The sequence below is a fragment of the Pseudophryne corroboree genome, chromosome 8 (assembly GCF_028390025.1).
Source record: "Pseudophryne corroboree isolate aPseCor3 chromosome 8, aPseCor3.hap2, whole genome shotgun sequence".
Classification (NCBI taxonomy): Eukaryota; Metazoa; Chordata; class Amphibia; order Anura; family Myobatrachidae; genus Pseudophryne; species Pseudophryne corroboree.
The window spans coordinates 168,749,265-168,770,445 of record NC_086451.1 but is presented as its reverse complement, the minus strand read 5'-3'; the positions used below and the strand labels follow the sequence as shown (position 1 = coordinate 168,770,445).

Sequence of the window (21,181 nt, the reverse complement as noted above, 5' to 3'; positions counted from 1 at the left end):
ACCTTGTTTTCACATTAAACAGACTTCCACATGAGAAAGCAGCAAGGATGCAGTGGCGTTAATGTTTCCTGGTGTCAACCTGTATTATTTCAGTAGAAATTGAAATGAGGATGCATCTTGCTGCCTTTCCAATGAAGCAAGTTTAATTTAGTAATAGGTGAAAAACCATCCCTACAAAGGTGTTAATCAGAGACTTGGCTTTGTGGACACTTTTCAGAGAACAAATTTGTTAGCATAAAAATAAAGCCAGAAAATGAAGAGCTGTTTAATCACTCAATTGGATTTTTTTTTCCAGCATATTTCTTTTTCTCTGCAACCCACTGCTAAATTGTGCTTCCTATCTGTTTTTATAAAATCACTGAATCAAATCTAACTCTGATTACATCAGAGAAGGCCAGGTACCCTACACCATAACAGGGGGTTTGAAATTTTGACTTGTCTACTTAAAGATCACCAAAATCTGATAACAAGGTCAATTACGTCCCTGGGTGGGATTGAACCACCAACCTTTTGGTTAGTAACCAGACACACTAACCGATTGCGCCACAGAGACACTTTGTAAAAAGTATGTACTGACAAAGGCTAATAAGCATACATCTAGAACGTTTCCTAGAAAAACTTTAAAAAGTCAATAATCTGGAGAGTTTTTGTAAGATGTTTCTTCCATCAACCAACGAAGAAACACATTGGTACTTTCCCATGATGAGTGAGTGCTTTAGGATCTCTTGCACTTACATGTGCAGCAGAGTACTGCAATGGAAGCATGCTGGGCCCATTACCCAGAGGTAGGCAGATTGAAACTATCCTCTGCTATATGCATTTTTTTTGTGATAAAGCTAAATATTTATCTTATATATTACCCTTTAAGAGGTCTAAGAACACTGTACGCTATCTACGTAAGAAGTACCGTAAGGGTACGCAAGTTGCGTAACGATCGCTCAACCGTAGTCGAGACGCTCAAGCGTCACGTTCGCTTACGGCCCAGAGATCACAGGCAGGCACGCTATTGCAGACGCTTATAACGTTAAACCTTTATATCTATACCTTTAACAACGAAATATACAGTAAACCTTAGTGTGGTGATAGAGTGTAAATGCAACCTGGTGTAACCTGATTAACTACAAAGCTGCTTGGGCGTCACCGACGCTCAGGGAATACTTAACACTATAAGAAATACACAGATACCTGGGCTTAGGGTCCAAAACCTATTGTATGTATTATGACTATTATACTTGCAAAAGAATCACATTACAAAGCATACACTACAATATAACATAGACTAACTAACCAAATAACTACACAGGAAATACCATACAATACAATCAAGGGAAAATAAGGGAAAAAGAGAGGAGAGAGAGATGGCTTACAATAACATCAAGACAATATGATTGCGGAGAAAACTTACGCACAAGGGGAAACGATCGCAAGCGCCTCTGGACATCCAGCTCCCGATTATCAGCAATGAGAACCGTTTGAAGAGAAGTGAGTGCTGGATGCCACAGGCTTGTCTTATTTATGCTCCACACACAATACAATTCAATGGTCCCTACAATCTCATTGTTCATTGGACACAGGAATTCGGCTTCGCATTATAACAAAAGGTCATAGGTTGATTCATACAGGTGGGCTGTGACTGTTTCCAACTGTTCAGGTGGGTGGGATACTGGGTTTCCCGCCGCATGACTAAGTAAGAACAAATAATAGTAAATGGACATAAACTTCTTATGTCCATAACTATTCGCACGAGCGACTAATCCGCTCCAAACCAACACCGGAATATTGCTATTTAAATACTCTTCCGATGGGTACCAAACACTACTGTATGACCCCTGTTAGACCCTTCGTACAATACAAAGAGGGATCTCTCTGTTCAGGAACATGCTATGTTAACTAAACTTTCCGAATCTATCAAAGGGACCATGATCTACAAAATACATTATTACTGAAAATATGTAACGATTGAGTCGCACGCTACGATCACATAAACTCTACCGTAAATACGCATACCGTGCGCCTGCGGGTGCCCGCGACTGTGAGTATGCGCACGCACGGGAGAGCGTACGCATGCGCAGCACGGACCTGTGTGAGGTGCAAATATGGTAGTGTGCATAGAGATATTTTTCTGACTTTGACAGTCCACCCTTTGGCAGTCAATAATAACTGCCACCTTCTAAAACATTTCAAAAGGAGAAAAATATATGTCAGGGGTTAATTAATTTCCATGGTTGGGTAAGGGAGGAGAGAGGAGTAGGTGGGAAGAGGGTATGACCTAGTGAGATTGCAGAAGCATGTGTGTATGAGTCCATGTTTGGGGGGGTCATGTATCATCGTGCCGTACGTGTTGTAAATCAAGCTTCGAGGTATTGCGAAGTATACATGTGAATTCCTTCTTATCCCGTGGTACGGGTCTGTGGATGGGCTGTCAACTTTACCGAGCTCTTTTCGGCTTTGGTTGTAACAAAATGGGGGAGCACATTTTAGTTGATGATACCTGAATGGGGGAGATATGTGACTGCTGATATCTGTGCCTGTATTCCCTATCGACTATGTGTGTCATTACCTGAGGGTTGTAGAGATGAAGATAAAGAACACTTATGGAAAATGCAGTGGTATTCTATGTCAGGTTAATGTATATCTGTCGGTTGAAGTTTTGTTCGGTATCAGTTGAAAGTCGTCTTCTTTGCGCTGTTTTGCCCATTAGGTGCGAGCAAAAAGCTTTGTCAATGCCATTAGATTTACAAAAAAAAATGTTGGGCTAGCGTAAGTTTAAGAATTCTAGGGAAACTGGGGATCCATGGCAAAGTTCATCAAATGTCCGTATCTACAGTGGTCAAAACTTCTTCTTTAATCCCTCTGTTGTCTGTATATCGGCTCATCAAATTCCTCGTCCAAGTGAGTCTTTTTACCTTGGAGGAAACGGAAAAACAGGTGAAAGAAACGGACCGTAGAAATCGCATTTTCATCACATCATTGTTTCTACATTTGGGTCGTAAATCAAGTCCATTGGAATTACAGTTTCCTCACTCCTTAAACTCATTACCCTTGTACGATGTTTGCACTTCATTAAACCCTGACCGCATCTAAATATCAATCCAATCGATATGACAACACCTAAGATACATAGGAGAAACTTCCCAACATCCATTATGACTCCTTGAGCCCAGTCTCCTAAACCAGAAAACCAATTTCGCGGGTTCAACCATGACACCCAACCAGTCAGCTCATTACCTACAGCAGCAAGAGTGAGATTGTGTCTCCTGCGAAATTCCCACTTCAATTGGAGAATATCGTCCATCTTTTGGTCTATGACCTCGACCGGATCCTCGGTGCTATTCGTAATATATGTGCAACATTTCACGCCGTATTGTGTTGCCAGTGTGACACAATATCCGCCTGTCACTGCTGTGAGGTAATTGAGAACCATTCTATGCTGTACCAGTTCTGTTTTGTAAGCCTGAAGTTCTCTTCCAGTATACCTAAACGTGTCATCATACATTTCAGTGATATTATCTAACAAATTGGCGAGCGCAGAAATGTATTTATAATTTAGCACTCCTCTAGCGGTGCGGGTGAAATCTAACGCGATTAAGAATTGAATCCCGGTGGATTCACTTATCAGATCAGAGGCCGGATGCTCTGTCTTCTCTATCAGGTGCCTTTTAACAACGTGCTCGTAATGGGTGTGAGTATAAGGAGCTTGGGCACCACGGTGTATGTTTTTCATTTTGTCATGTGACACAGTCATTACTTCAGGCAGTACTTTTCCAATATAACACAATCCTTCAGAGTTTGGGGCAAGCCACTTGTACGCCTTTCTCCCGCATATGAAATATGCATCATCGGGGAGAACATATGGGACGGAGTAGGACATAACCATATTACACACCTTCCATGTGAAATCTCCTGACCCTAATTCTTCCATCTGCTTAGTACACGTATCAGGTTGTACGATATGTGCACAGTATCCTGGTGATACTTCTCCAACTGTCGTAATTCTATTTCCTAAGGTGTACCTATACCGGAAAGATTTTCCTCTACTGGCTATGTGGCGTACAAGCTCTGTATCTGTAGGCATTCTATCTGCTCTATGCGAAAAGGTCATGGTTTGGTTACTCCATGACACTTCCCAATTTCCCGGCTTTCTGGGATTGGAGATGTTGAAACATAATAGGGACCTATCCACGTGGTATTGGTGGAGCTTTAAACTAGGAGGACTGGAGATGTTAAACCTCCTGTCCACCGGTCTCCCACCACTTAACTCAAGTACCTCCCCTATCGTTAAAGGAAATGGTACTAGCCCTGATTTGCTATGACCCTGAGGTACTTGAGAGCAAACCCAACAATCTGCTTTGTTTAACACACTACCCACTAAGGAGTGATAGTCACTCAATGGATGCCGGTCCATATGGATATTAAAACTGGATTGGCATTTCTTAATGCACCCATCCTCAATGACATTGTTACAGAGCCTACAGATACAGTTTTCTTCAGCCAACAATCCTTAAAAGAAAAATGTTTACAGATAACATGGCTGCTGGATCGTTTCCGGTACTCGCCTTTGCTTGGTGATTGGGTTGCTATTGGAAATTTACACCTCCGTCTCAGTCATCAGAACCTTTCTGGATCCTTTCTCGACCTCACTGGTACTCTCACCGAAACAGACTGTTCTGGTCAACATCAGGGTCAACATGAAAATCCATATCACAGTCTCTTGGGGCAAGTCCATCTTACAGGAGGAGAAAAGAAGAAATTTGTAAAGGGGGTATAAGAAAACAGTTTGTGGGGGAGAGAACTTGTTACGATAATAAGTTCTCTAGTCTTGTAGTTCTTCTTGTTCTGCTGTCATCTCAAAGGTGCTATCTCTCAGTCTTCCAAACGAACATTCTGGTGATGCAATATTCCTTCCTAACCAGCGATCTTTCTGTAAGGAGCAAAAATCTGGCATTACCATTGGTCCAACTGAGGGGTGACATACCATCTTTAAACCATGAAAACATGAGTGAGAAGAGAGAGAGAGAGTCAAAAAAACAAAAGAGAGGGAGAACGCTTCATGTGCATAACTCAACAACAAACAACAATAGGAAACGAGAAACGAAGCATTTTTATCAAACATTTTTCAACATTAAGAAAACATTGTTAGCATTATCAGGCTGTCATATCTACGTGTCTAATGGTCTCCTTGAACAGTCCCTCCCCACCAGCACCTGCATTACTCCACTGTTTGTATCTGGCCAGAAATACATTGTGGCGGATAGGTCATGCTGGGGTTTGGTAGACTTCTGCAAGGACCAAGTGGATATGCAATGTGTGAATTCTTACCAATAATCATCAGAGATGGGGATAGAGAGAGAGAGAAAAACATTTTTCTTCACAAATACATTTACAACGTTTCACCTGGTCATTCCTGTGTCTTTAGTGAATGACCTCCCAATTTATTAACCGTTACCTCAGGCTTACCATCAGTCCTAATAATCACCTTTCCTGACTATATCTCATGGGTGTGGGCCAAAATTCTTCCTGTCTGATCTCTGATTATAATGGTGTGTGTTATAATTTTGCTCATTTCTTGGTCTAGGGGGTCTGACTTTATGTGGGTTATTACAGTTGCTGGCATAATGCCCTTCTCTTCTACAATGATAACAAATCCTTGGCTTTCTCCATGTGCTAGGGGCCTGGGATTCCGGTCGACTTGATGTATCCTCTAGTGCTTGGATGTTCAGTGCCATCAACCGCTCTCCCTGCGCTTCCCTGGTTCTTTGGATATTTCGGTCATGCTCGATAGCGGACTCTCTTAATGCCGCCACCGAGATACCTCTCCAATGTGGTATGGAAGTTTGTACCCTAATTTTTAGTGTGTCTTTTAAGTTGTTCATTAATACGGACACAGCTACCTCTCTGTGGTGTACATTAGTTTCAATGTCATCTATACCAGTGTACCTAGCCATATCCTGCAGAGCCCGGTGAAAATACTCTGATGCGGATTCACCTTCTTTTTGTTTTATTGTAAAGATTTTATTCCACTTTACTACTGTAGGAAAATATTCTTTCAACTGTAGATTGATTCTTTTTACATTATCTTGGTTATACTCGTTTGTTAGTGGCACTTCCTCATCTAGCTTACAATCAGCGATAAATTTCAATGAATCAACATCGGGGGGTAAACATGCCCTCAAAACTGTCCTCCAATCTTTGTTATTTGGCTCTGCAGTGTGTCCTAGCACTCTAATGTATCTTTGACAAGCAACTAAGTCTTTCCTGGGATCAGGAAATTCAGACAGAATTGTTCTTAATTCTGTTCGGGAAAAAGGGCAGTACATGGCGATGTTCCTGACGGGGGTGACTCCTGAAGAGTCAGTTTTCCCATTTGGTACTGCAATTACCCTGACAGGATTAAGTCCAGTAACGTCATTCTGAATTGATTCTACAATATGAGGTACATTTGTTTGTGCCTAATGTATAATACCATACGTACCTGTGGACACGACCTCACCTGACCCTCCGTTAGGGGGTTTGATTACAGTCTTTACCGATTTGGTCGTGTCCACCTGGATGTCTTGTGTGATGGCTGCTGGAAAAGGTGCCGACATCGTTCTGGGCTCGTTTTCTTGTTGGTGTTCCTGAGGAAAGTTTAACATGGGGTGCGACTTGCATGGGTTAATAGTTGTACATTCAACAGTATTACAATTAGCATTGTTACATTTATTACACTTATTCTTATCATCTATACTACAGTTGCTAAGAGCGTTTTTATTGTTCACCCTTGTGCTTTTCTCCGCAACCACAATCCCCTCCATTGCCATGTCTCTCCTCTCAAGATGAAAGTTAGGTATGTAAGTTACATTTCTTTGCATGTCACTTTCCTGTAGCCATATCTGCAAACAATCATAATGCTTGATTCGTCTCTTTGCTGATTTAATGAGACATATCCTTCTCCTTAAATTATGCAACACCTCTGAGTCAAAACTACCTATCCCGGGAAATGGTGCCTTATCCCCCGCAGTCATTCGTGTCCATTCATCACAAAAGGTCTCAGTGTGGGGACCATATTTCCCCCACATTACTAACCGAGCAGACCCTCGGGGTCTGCAAGCCTCTGGAGTCTGAATCCTGACTGCCGACCGTCTCTGTGTTGTGCACTTGGCTGCCATTGTGGACCTCTTTAACACAGAAAAACTTCCTAAAATGCACCAAACACAGAACTTCGTTGGAAATCCTTAAAGCTCTTCCACTGAACTTCTTCTGCTCCGGGTATCTCCGATCCGCCTTCTAGCAGACACGTGTAGCCGTTGCAGGCCCTATCTCTAGAGATTTTCCTGAGAAAATTCCCTTCCTTTTTCTTTACACAAATCACGCTTGCATGTGCTCCCTACAACACATATGAGGGCAAGATTTACGCATGGATATACGACCTCATATCACGTTGCGTTATTGGTCACACATACAACCGTGCGGTCCAATCGTACCACTTATAGACACTTGTTGCCCATAAATGGTAGGATCATTGGAGTCTCCCTACTGTGCTCCAAAACAGCCAGAGCGTAACACAACGAAAACTTTATCACACTCTGTTGCACGTTTTCACTTCAGGCCGTGCTCATAGATCACACAGATCACAAAGTCCACAAAGCGGGATTTAATACCGTTTTATCACATAGACCACAAAGTCCACAAAGCGGGATTCAATACACTCATATCGTTTTCAACCCACTATCATTCTTATAGTTTTCTGATCAGAAAAATCATTTCCCGTAGTCTGATAGCTCTCCCCAGAGGTATTACAGTAAAGTAAGGTATTTAAACTAAGTTTTGGAAAGCTGAAATCAATTTGTGCTATTTATCGCCTTGCGCTATTTACCGCGTTGCGCTATTTATCGCGTTGCGCTATTTATCGCCTGTTAAAATCAACTTGTGGTTTGAGTTACGTGGGCGTACACAGACGCTCCGTTGCGTAATATACGCTGCGTGCGTCGGCCTTTGGATTGTGTACGCAAGTCTTTGTTAGAGACACGTGTACGCAAAGCAAAGATCCACCGTAACACAATTTATACTTTTATCAATGTAGATTGATCCTTGATCATCTACCACACAACACACTGACTTCGCCTTATCTCCCAGGCAAAAACTGTGTGTTTGTCTATACTTTAACTATATTACCTCTATTCTTAAATTATGAAATAACGGCAAATCTCTTTTAGCACGTTTATCAACTATAAACCTGGCAAACAGGAGAGTGATATACGAAAATACATAAATGAAAAAGAAATGTGTGCGTGCGTGTGTACGCAAGACAGAAAAATAAACAGTTTTAAAAGACACTAGCGTTTTGCTCTTACCTCCGGTTCCCGGATTCCTTCAGCACCCTTTACCTAAGCGAAGCAGACGCTTATCCCGTCAGCACTACGAGGGATACAACCTCCCGCCCTTTGCTGATGGATAATGTCTGCTGATCTACCTAGTGCAGATATGTGAAGGACTGGACGGCCCCCAATTGATAAAGCTAAATATTTATCTTATATATTACCCTTTAAGAGGTCTAAGAACACTGTACGCTATCTACGTAAGAAGTACCGTAAGGGTACGCAAGTTGCGTAACGATCGCTCAACCGTAGTCGAGACGCTCAAGCGTCACGTTCGCTTACGGCCCAGAGATCACAGGCAGGCACGCTATTGCAGACGCTTATAACGTTAAACCTTTATATCTATACCTTTAACAACGAAATATACAGTAAACCTTAGTGTGGTGATAGAGTGTAAATGCAACCTGGTGTAACCTGATTAACTACAAAGCTGCTTGGGCGTCACCGACGCTCAGGGAATACTTAACACTATAAGAAATACACAGATACCTGGGCTTAGGGTCCAAAACCTATTGTATGTATTATGACTATTATACTTGCAAAAGAATCACATTACAAAGCATACACTACAATATAACATAGACTAACTAACCAAATAACTACACAGGAAATACCATACAATACAATACAATACAATCAAGGGAAAATAAGGGAAAAAGAGAGGAGAGAGAGATGGCTTACAATAACATCAAGACAATATGATTGCGGAGAAAACTTACGCACAAGGGGAAACGATCGCAAGCGCCTCTGGACATCCAGCTCCCGATTATCAGCAATGAGAACCGTTTGAAGAGAAGTGAGTGCTGGAAGCCACAGGCTTGTCTTATTTATGCTCCACACACAATACAATTCAATGGTCCCTACAATCTCATTGTTCATTGGACACAGGAATTCGGCTTCGCATTATAACAAAAGGTCATAGGTTGATTCATACAGGTGGGCTGTGACTGTTTCCAACTGTTCAGGTGGGTGGGATACTGGGTTTCCCGCCGCATGACTAAGTAAGAACAAATAATAGTAAATGGACATAAACTTCTTATGTCCATAACTATTCGCACGAGCGACTAATCCGCTCCAAACCAACACCGGAATATTGCTATTTAAATACTCTTCCGATGGGTACCAAACACTACTGTATGACCCCTGTTAGACCCTTCGTACAATACAAAGAGGGATCTCTCTGTTCAGGAACATGCTATGTTAACTAAACTTTCCGAATCTATCAAAGGGACCATGATCTACAAAATACATTATATGGTTAAAATATATATTGATTGAGTCGCCCGCTACGATCACATAAACTCTACCGTAAATACGCATACCGTGCGCCTGCGGGTGCCCGCGACTGTGAGTATGCGCACGCACGGGAGAGCGTACGCATGCGCAGCACGGACCTGTGTGAGGTGCAAATATGGTAGTGTGCATAGAGATATTTTTCTGACTTTGACAGTCCACCCTTTGGCAGTCAATAATAACTGCCACCTTCTAAAACATTTCAAAAGGAGAAAAATATATGTCAGGGGTTAATTAATTTCCATGGTTGGGTAAGGGAGGAGAGAGGAGTAGGTGGGAAGAGGGTATGACCTAGTGAGATAGCAGAAGCATGTGTGTATGAGTCCATGTTTGGGGGGGTCATGTATCATCGTGCCGTACGTGTTGTAAATCAAGCTTCGAGGTATTGCGAAGTATACATGTGAATTCCTTCTTATCCCGTGGTACGGGTCTGTGGATGGGCTGTCAACTTTACCGAGCTCTTTTCGGCTTTGGTTGTAACAAAATGGGGGAGCACATTTTAGTTGATGATACCTGAATGGGGGAGATATGTGACTGCTGATATCTGTGCCTGTATTCCCTATCGACTATGTGTGTCATTACCTGAGGGTTGTAGAGATGAAGATAAAGAACACTTATGGAAAATGCAGTGGTATTCTATGTCAGGTTAATGTATATCTGTCGGTTGAAGTTTTGTTCGGTATCAGTTGAAAGTCGTCTTCTTTGCGCTGTTTTGCCCATTAGGTGCGAGCAAAAAGCTTTGTCAATGCCATTAGATTTACAAAAAAAAATGTTGGGCTAGCGTAAGTTTAAGAATTCTAGGGAAACTGGGGATCCATGGCAAAGTTCATCAAATGTCCGTATCTACAGTGGTCAAAACTTCTTCTTTAATCCCTCTGTTGTCTGTATATCGGCTCATCAAATTCCTCGTCCAAGTGGGTCTTTTTACCTTGGAGGAAACGGAAAAACAGGTGAAAGAAACGGACCGTAGAAATCGCATTTTCATCACATCATTGTTTCTACATTTGGGTCGTAAATCAAGTCCATTGGAATTACAGTTTCCTCACTCCTTAAACTCATTACCCTTGTACGATGTTTGCACTTCATTAAACCCTGACCGCATCTAAATATCAATCCAATCGATATGACAACACCTAAGATACATAGGAGAAACTTCCCAACATCCATTATGACTCCTTGAGCCCAGTCTCCTAAACCAGAAAACCAATTTCGCGGGTTCAACCATGACACCCAACCAGTCAGCTCATTACCTACAGCAGCAAGAGTGAGATTGTGTCTCCTGCGAAATTCCCACTTCAATTGGAGAATATCGTCCATCTTTTGGTCTATGACCTCGACCGGATCCTCGGTGCTATTCGTAATATATGTGCAACATTTCACGCCGTATTGTGTTGCCAGTGTGACACAATATCCGCCTGTCACTGCTGTGAGGTAATTGAGAACCATTCTATGCTGTACCAGTTCTGTTTTGTAAGCCTGAAGTTCTCTTCCAGTATACCTAAACGTGTCATCATACATTTCAGTGATATTATCTAACAAATTGGCGAGCGCAGAAATGTATTTATAATTTAGCACTCCTCTAGCGGTGCGGGTGAAATCTAACGCGATTAAGAATTGAATCCCGGTGGATTCACTTATCAGATCAGAGGCCGGATGCTCTGTCTTCTCTATCAGGTGCCTTTTAACAACGTGCTCGTAATGGGTGTGAGTATAAGGAGCTTGGGCACCACGGTGTATGTTTTTCATTTTGTCATGTGACACAGTCATTACTTCAGGCAGTACTTTTCCAATATAACACAATCCTTCAGAGTTTGGGGCAAGCCACTTGTACGCCTTTCTCCCGCATATGAAATATGCATCATCGGGGAGAACATATGGGACGGAGTAGGACATAACCATATTACACACCTTCCATGTGAAATCTCCTGACCCTAATTCTTCCATCTGCTTAGTACACGTATCAGGTTGTACGATATGTGCACAGTATCCTGGTGATACTTCTCCAACTCTCGTAATTCTATTTCCTAAGGTGTACCTATACCGGAAAGATTTTCCTCTACTGGCTATGTGGCGTACAAGCTCTGTATCTGTAGGCATTCTATCTGCTCTATGCGAAAAGGTCATGGTTTGGTTACTCCATGACACTTCCCAATTTCCCGGCTTTCTGGGATTGGAGATGTTGAAACATAATAGGGACCTATCCACGTGGTATTGGTGGAGCTTTAAACTAGGAGGACTGGAGATGTTAAACCTCCTGTCCACCGGTCTCCCACCACTTAACTCAAGTACCTCCCCTATCGTTAAAGGAAATGGTACTAGCCCTGATTTGCTATGACCCTGAGGTACTTGAGAGCAAACCCAACAATCTGCTTTGTTTAACACACTACCCACTAAGGAGTGATAGTCACTCAATGGATGCCGGTCCATATGGATATTAAAACTGGATTGGCATTTCTTAATGCACCCATCCTCAATGACATTGTTACAGAGCCTACAGATACAGTTTTCTTCAGCCAACAATCCTTAAAAGAAAAATGTTTACAGATAACATGGCTGCTGGATCGTTTCCGGTACTCGCCTTTGCTTGGTGATTGGGTTGCTATTGGAAATTTACACCTCCGTCTCAGTCATCAGAACCTTTCTGGATCCTTTCTCGACCTCACTGGTACTCTCACCGAAACAGACTGTTCTGGTCAACATCAGGGTCAACATGAAAATCCATATCACAGTCTCTTGGGGCAAGTCCATCTTACAGGAGGAGAAAAGAAGAAATTTGTAAAGGGGGTATAAGAAAACAGTTTGTGGGGGAGAGAACTTGTTACGATAATAAGTTCTCTAGTCTTGTAGTTCTTCTTGTTCTGCTGTCATCTCAAAGGTGCTATCTCTCAGTCTTCCAAACGAACATTCTGGTGATGCAATATTCCTTCCTAACCAGCGATCTTTCTGTAAGGAGCAAAAATCTGGCATTACCATTGGTCCAACTGAGGGGTGACATACCATCTTTAAACCATGAAAACATGAGTGAGAAGAGAGAGAGAGAGTCAAAAAAACAAAAGAGAGGGAGAACGCTTCATGTGCATAACTCAACAACAAACAACAATAGGAAACGAGAAACGAAGCATTTTTATCAAACATTTTTCAACATTAAGAAAACATTGTTAGCATTATCAGGCTGTCATATCTACGTGTCTAATGGTCTCCTTGAACAGTCCCTCCCCACCAGCACCTGCATTACTCCACTGTTTGTATCTGGCCAGAAATACATTGTGGCGGATAGGTCATGCTGGGGTTTGGTAGACTTCTGCAAGGACCAAGTGGATATGCAATGTGTGAATTCTTACCAATAATCATCAGAGATGGGGATAGAGAGAGAGAGAAAAACATTTTTCTTCACAAATACATTTACAACGTTTCACCTGGTCATTCCTGTGTCTTTAGTGAATGACCTCCCAATTTATTAACCGTTACCTCAGGCTTACCATCAGTCCTAATAATCACCTTTCCTGACTATATCTCATGGGTGTGGGCCAAAATTCTTCCTGTCTGATCTCTGATTATAATGGTGTGTGTTATAATTTTGCTCATTTCTTGGTCTAGGGGGTCTGACTTTATGTGGGTTATTACAGTTGCTGGCATAATGCCCTTCTCTTCTACAATGATAACAAATCCTTGGCTTTCTCCATGTGCTAGGGGCCTGGGATTCCGGTCGACTTGATGTATCCTCTAGTGCTTGGATGTTCAGTGCCATCAACCGCTCTCCCTGCGCTTCCCTGGTTCTTTGGATATTTCGGTCATGCTCGATAGCGGACTCTCTTAATGCCGCCACCGAGATACCTCTCCAATGTGGTATGGAAGTTTGTACCCTAATTTTTAGTGTGTCTTTTAAGTTGTTCATTAATACGGACACAGCTACCTCTCTGTGGTGTACATTAGTTTCAATGTCATCTATACCAGTGTACCTAGCCATATCCTGCAGAGCCCGGTGAAAATACTCTGATGCGGATTCACCTTCTTTTTGTTTTATTGTAAAGATTTTATTCCACTTTACTACTGTAGGAAAATATTCTTTCAACTGTAGATTGATTCTTTTTACATTATCTTGGTTATACTCGTTTGTTAGTGGCACTTCCTCATCTAGCTTACAATCAGCGATAAATTTCAATGAATCAACATCGGGGGGTAAACATGCCCTCAAAACTGTCCTCCAATCTTTGTTATTTGGCTCTGCAGTGTGTCCTAGCACTCTAATGTATCTTTGACAAGCAACTAAGTCTTTCCTGGGATCAGGAAATTCAGACAGAATTGTTCTTAATTCTGTTCGGGAAAAAGGGCAGTACATGGCGATGTTCCTGACGGGGGTGACTCCTGAAGAGTCAGTTTTCCCATTTGGTACTGCAATTACCCTGACAGGATTAAGTCCAGTAACGTCATTCTGAATTGATTCTACAATATGAGGTACATTTGTTTGTGCCTAATGTATAATACCATACGTACCTGTGGACACGACCTCACCTGACCCTCCGTTAGGGGGTTTGATTACAGTCTTTACCGATTTGGTCGTGTCCACCTGGATGTCTTGTGTGATGGCTGCTGGAAAAGGTGCCGACATCGTTCTGGGCTCGTTTTCTTGTTGGTGTTCCTGAGGAAAGTTTAACATGGGGTGCGACTTGCATGGGTTAATAGTTGTACATTCAACAGTATTACAATTAGCATTGTTACATTTATTACACTTATTCTTATCATCTATACTACAGTTGCTAAGAGCGTTTTTATTGTTCACCCTTGTGCTTTTCTCCGCAACCACAATCCCCTCCATTGCCATGTCTCTCCTCTCAAGATGAAAGTTAGGTATGTAAGTTACATTTCTTTGCATGTCACTTTCCTGTAGCCATATCTGCAAACAATCATAATGCTTGATTCGTCTCTTTGCTGATTTAATGAGACATATCCTTCTCCTTAAATTATGCAACACCTCTGAGTCAAAACTACCTATCCCGGGAAATGGTGCCTTATCCCCCGCAGTCATTCGTGTCCATTCATCACAAAAGGTCTCAGTGTGGGGACCATATTTCCCCCACATTACTAACCGAGCAGACCCTCGGGGTCTGCAAGCCTCTGGAGTCTGAATCCTGACTGCCGACCGTCTCTGTATTGTGCACTTGGCTGCCATTGTGGACCTCTTTAACACAGAAAAACTTCCTAAAATGCACCAAACACAGAACTTCGTTGGAAATCCTTAAAGCTCTTCCACTGAACTTCTTCTGCTCCGGGTATCTCCGATCCGCCTTCTAGCAGACACGTGTAGCCGTTGCAGGCCCTATCTCTAGAGATTTTCCTGAGAAAATTCCCTTCCTTTTTCTTTACACAAATCACGCTTGCATGTGCTCCCTACAACACATATGAGGGCAAGATTTACGCATGGATATACGACCTCATATCACGTTGCGTTATTGGTCACACATACAACCGTGCGGTCCAATCGTACCACTTATAGACACTTGTTGCCCATAAATGGTAGGATCATTGGAGTCTCCCTACTGTGCTCCAAAACAGCCAGAGCGTAACACAACGAAAACTTTATCACACTCTGTTGCACGTTTTCACTTCAGGCCGTGCTCATAGATCACACAGATCACAAAGTCCACAAAGCGGGATTTAATACCGTTTTATCACATAGACCACAAAGTCCACAAAGCGGGATTCAATACACTCATATCGTTTTCAACCCACTATCATTCTTATAGTTTTCTGATCAGAAAAATCATTTCCCGTAGTCTGATAGCTCTCCCCAGAGGTATTACAGTAAAGTAAGGTATTTAAACTAAGTTTTGGAAAGCTGAAATCAATTTGTGCTATTTATCGCCTTGCGCTATTTACCGCGTTGCGCTATTTATCGCGTTGCGCTATTTATCGCCTGTTAAAATCAACTTGTGGTTTGAGTTACGTGGGCGTACACAGACGCTCCGTTGCGTAATATACGCTGCGTGCGTCGGCCTTTGGATTGTGTATGCAAGTCTTTGTTAGAGACACGTGTACGCAAAGCAAAGATCCACCGTAACACAATTTATACTTTTATCAATGTAGATTGATCCTTGATCATCTACCACACAACACACTGACTTCGCCTTATCTCCCAGGCAAAAACTGTGTGTTTGTCTATACTTTAACTATATTACCTCTATTCTTAAATTATGAAATAACGGCAAATCTCTTTTAGCACGTTTATCAACTATAAACCTGGCAAACAGGAGAGTGATATACGAAAATACATAAATGAAAAAGAAATGCAGATATATATGTGTGCGTGCGTGTGTACGCAAGACAGAAAAATAAACAGTTTTAAAAGACACTAGCGTTTTGCTCTTACCTCCGGTTCCCGGATTCCTTCAGCACCCTTTACCTAAGCGAAGCAGACGCTTATCCCGTCAGCACTACGAGGGATACAACCTCCCGCCCTTTGCTGATGGATAATGTCTGCTGATCTACCTAGTGCAGATATGTGAAGGACTGGACGGCCCCCAATTGATAAAGCTAAATATTTATCTTATATATTACCCTTTAAGAGGTCTAAGAACACTGTACGCTATCTACGTAAGAAGTACCGTAAGGGTACGCAAGTTGCGTAACGATCGCTCAACCGTAGTCGAGACGCTCAAGCGTCACGTTCGCTTACGGCCCAGAGATCACAGGCAGGCACGCTATTGCAGACGCTTATAACGTTAAACCTTTATATCTATACCTTTAACAACGAAATATACAGTAAACCTTAGTGTGGTGATAGAGTGTAAATGCAACCTGGTGTAACCTGATTAACTACAAAGCTGCTTGGGCGTCACCGACGCTCAGGGAATACTTAACACTATAAGAAATACACAGATACCTGGGCTTAGGGTCCAAAACCTATTGTATGTATTATGACTATTATACTTGCAAAAGAATCACATTACAAAGCATACACTACAATATAACATAGACTAACTAACCAAATAACTACACAGGAAATACCATACAATACAATACAATACAATCAAGGGAAAATAAGGGAAAAAGAGAGGAGAGAGAGATGGCTTACAATAACATCAAGACAATATGATTGCGGAGAAAACTTACGCACAAGGGGAAACGATCGCAAGCGCCTCTGGACATCCAGCTCCCGATTATCAGCAATGAGAACCGTTTGAAGAGAAGTGAGTGCTGGATGCCACAGGCTTGTCTTATTTATGCTCCACACACAATACAATTCAATGGTCCCTACAATCTCATTGTTCATTGGACACAGGAATTCGGCTTCGCATTATAACAAAAGGTCATAGGTTGATTCATACAGGTGGGCTGTGACTGTTTCCAACTGTTCAGGTGGGTGGGATACTGGGTTTCCCGCCGCATGACTAAGTAAGAACAAATAATAGTAAATGGACATAAACTTCTTATGTCCATAACTATTCGCACGAGCGACTAATCCGCTCCAAACCAACACCGGAATATTGCTATTTAAATACTCTTCCGATGGGTACCAAACACTACTGTATGACCCCTGTTAGACCCTTCGTACAATACAAAGAGGGATCTCTCTGTTCAGGAACATGCTATGTTAACTAAACTTTCCGAATCTATCAAAGGGACCATGATCTACAAAATACATTATTACTGAAAATATGTAACGATTGAGTCGCACGCTACGATCACATAAACTCTACCGTAAATACGCATACCGTGCGCCTGCGGGTGCCCGCGACTGTGAGTATGCGCACGCACGGGAGAGCGTACGCATGCGCAGCACGGACCTGTGTGAGGTGCAAATATGGTAGTGTGCATAGAGATATTTTTCTGACTTTGACATTTGTTAATTAAAGTAATCCAAAACTGGGATTGATATGTTAGCTCTTTTATGTTTTCTTAAAGTACAATAACTTTTACCATTTTAATTTGTTTTAATAGTATATTGACAGTATTGTTTTCTTTCAAAAATCTACTTAATTTTTTTTACCCTATTATTAAAATGGTAATTGACAAAAACAAACTACATTTGTTTGGGAGAAAAATGCAAAGGTACAAGACAGCTTTTCCTTGCCAATATCTCTCTTTTGCAAAGAGCTACGCATTGGAAAATTCAGGACTATACCGTGTAGATGAAGCACTAACAGGAGGCTTTAAAATTTTCTTTCTAGTGTCCTTCGTTTGGGAGAAAAATGCAAAGGTACAAGACAGCTTTTCCTTGCCAATATCTCTCTTTTGCAAAGAGCTGCGCATTGGAAAATTCAGGGCTATGCCGTGTAGATGATGGCCTAACAGGAGGCTTTAAAATTCCAAACGAAGGACACTAGAAAGAAAATTTTAAAGCCTCCTGTTAGGCCATCATCTACACGGCATAGCCCTGAATTTTCCAATGCGCAGCTCTTTGCGATTACAATCCAACCTGAATCAGGCTCTATTACCTATCACAATGCACTGCAGGTAGTACAAAATGGGGTTAATATAGGAGAAAACCCCCCAGAGCTGTGCTCCTTAACTGTCCCTGGTGGCTAGTGGAGCGGCTGCCCAGTAATCAGTGTCCACGCCAGTGCGCACACGGCCCGCCCCCTACAGCCACGCTGGATCTCGGTATAGTGTGGGCACAGAAGCCCCTTACCTCCCTTTCATCAGCGGCCTCGTGATCCCGGAGGGCGGTGTGTGTGTGACTGACCTTAGGAAGAAACCGGAGCCTCCGCTGCAGTGACCCAGCAACCAGGGCACGGGAGTATACTGCGCCGCTGGGAGTGATGGAGCTGCAGTAAAGATGTCTATTAGACCTAGCCTGCTGCAGCCCTTGTAGATTCTTATAAAAAAAGTTCTTCTTTTCTTGTCAAAATTAATAGCTAAGAATAGGCTGCCTGAGGCAGCCCCCTGTTAAGTGGCCTGCTACTGAAGGCACCAACTACAAACTGAGCTCCCTGTTCATGGAAGCGAGGTTATAGAGCAGGGGGCGCTGAGCATCTTGGGAACAGTCAAAAGCTTTGAGCCTGTTGGTGCCTCAGATCAAGATCCTACTCTACACCCCAATGTGAATCCTTGTGGAGTCCAGTGTACCCCACAGAAGAAATGAATGTGTCACACCCATTGGCAGCAACATTAGAATAGCTGCTGATGGGCACAATTGAGAAAGGAAGGGGGGAAAACATTTGAATCCAGCACATATATGTAATTTGAATATGTAATTTGTACCTTCCTACTTTAAAATGTAATGGATGAACCTCACCCTGTGAGAACTATCTTTATGATCAAGAGATCTCATATGCAAGATAAGTATGTGTTGGCAGAGGCGCTCACTGGGCAGAGATGCTGATCGCATCTCTGGCATGTGCCGGTGCACTGCGGCACCAGCACACACACACACTTCAGACCTGATCTCCTGTTGTGTGAATATGCACAGCAGAGATCAGGTCTGAATTAGGCCCTATATACAGCTGTCAGTAAGGCAGGGATCTGCTGCTGCCAGTGAGGCAGGGATCTGCTGCTGCCAGTGAGGCAGGGATCTGCTGCTGCCAGTGAGGCAGGGATGTGCTGCTGTCAGTGAAGCAGTGATCTGCTGCTGTCAGTGAGGCAGTGATCTGCTGCTGTCAGTAAGGCAGGGATGTGCTGCTATAAGTGAGGCAGGGATGTGCTGCTGTCAGTGAAGCAGGGATGTGCTGCTGTCAGCAAGGCAGTGATCTGCTGCCCACTATCTCCCTATCACCCCTGCCTGAGTCACACACTTTCCCTGTCACCCCTGCCCCAGTTACCCACTATCTCCCAGTCACCGCTGCCTCAGTTAACCACTATACCTGCGACCCCTGCCTCAGTCACCCACTATACCAGTCACCCCTGCTTTAGTCACCCACTATCTCTGTCACCCCGGCCTCAGTCACCCACTATCTCCCACTCATACATGCTTCAGTCACCCACTATCTCCCAGTCATCCCTGCCTCAGTCACCTACTGACACCAGTGCAGACATTTCTGCTGCGGCCTCTCCACTCTCCAGCGTGAACGTCCTGACGACTGAGGAAATCCGCTTCCCAGTTGAGGACTCCGGGAATGAACACTGCCGATATTGCTGGCAGATGACGTTCTACCCAACTGAGGATTTTTGATACTTCCAGCTTTGCTATGCAATTTCGAGTGCCGCCTTGATGATTTGTGTACACTACCGTGGTGGCGTTGTCCGATTGTACTTGAACAGGCCTGTTCTGTACTAGAGGCAGGGCCAGTGTCAATGAATTGAACACTGCCTGCAATTCCAGAATGTTTATCGGGAGGAGAGATTCCTCCCTGGTCCACCGATGGTGAAGGGTCGTCATCACGGCCATGACCTTGGTGAATTTCCGAGGTGCCGTGGCCAAACCAGAAGGCAGGACCTGAAATCCAAAAACTAACCAGGCACAACACTGCTTAGCTTCCAACATCAGATGAGATTGGACATATCCAGTGTGATGCGGCTGTAGATGATTTTTGCTGTTTCTAACTTCTACTTCTAACTACTGGTACATCAATGAATAAGTTTCAAAATAGAATGCATCAAGAGAACGTTGTTGGTAGTATAAAACTACCTACAGCACCTGGTATTCCCAGGTGGTCTCACATCCAAGAACAAACCAGGCCTAAAATCAGGTGATATTGGGCATATACAGTGTGGTGTGGCTGTAGATGAGCTTAGTGGTTTCTGTTAGAGTTCTTCTACTTCTAACTACTCGTACATAAATGAGTAAGCGGACGATTTATTAAACCTGGTGAAATGATAATTTGCATGGTGATAAAGTACCAGCCAATCAGCTCCTAATTGCCATGTCACAGGCTGGGTTTGAAAAATGACAGTTAGGAGCTGACTGGCTGGTACTTTATCACCTTGCACTTTATCAGTTCACCAGGCTTAATAGATCTACCCCAATGTTTCAAAATGGAATGCATCAAGAGAACGGTGTTAGTATTGTAAAAATACACACAGCTCCTGGTATTTCCTGGTGGTCTCCCATCCAAGTACTAAAACCAGGACCAACACTGCTCAGCTTCCATGATCAGGAGAGATTGGGCAAATCCAGTGTGCTGTGGCTGTAGATGAGCTGGTGGTTTTTATTACAGCTCTTCTACTTCTAACTTCTGGTACATAAAAGAATACATGTAAAAATTAAATGTACCAAGAAAATGGTGTTGGTAGTTTAAAAACACCTAAAGAATCTGATACTACCAAGCAGTCTCCCATCCATGTATTAACAAAGTCCAATACTGCTTTGCTTCAAAAATCAAATGAGATTGGGCATATCCAGTGTGGTGTGGCTTTAGATAAGCTTTGTGGTTTCTGTTAGAGCTCTTCTACTTCTAACTACTGGTACATTAATGAATATGTATAAGGTTGTAGTTTATCCAATATGCCTTTACTACCTTACCTTTCAACCCCCCCTCCCCTCTTCTCCTTATAGCTTCCTTAGTTCTCTCCTCCTCATGTGTGCGTTATTTGTTTTCTCATACGTCATAGATGATGCTGGGGTCACATTAAGAACCTTGGGGTATAGACTGGAT

The 21,181-nt window shown here is 42.8% G+C and overlaps 1 non-coding gene across 1 annotated transcript; it reads right to left on the bottom strand.

Moving 5' to 3' along the window:
- Positions 1 to 479: 479 nt before the first annotated feature.
- TRNAS-ACU (transfer RNA serine (anticodon ACU)) lies at positions 480 to 553 on the bottom strand. The gene has a single exon. It is a non-coding gene; the product is annotated as a tRNA-Ser (tRNA).
- Positions 554 to 21,181: the final 20,628 nt, after the last annotated feature.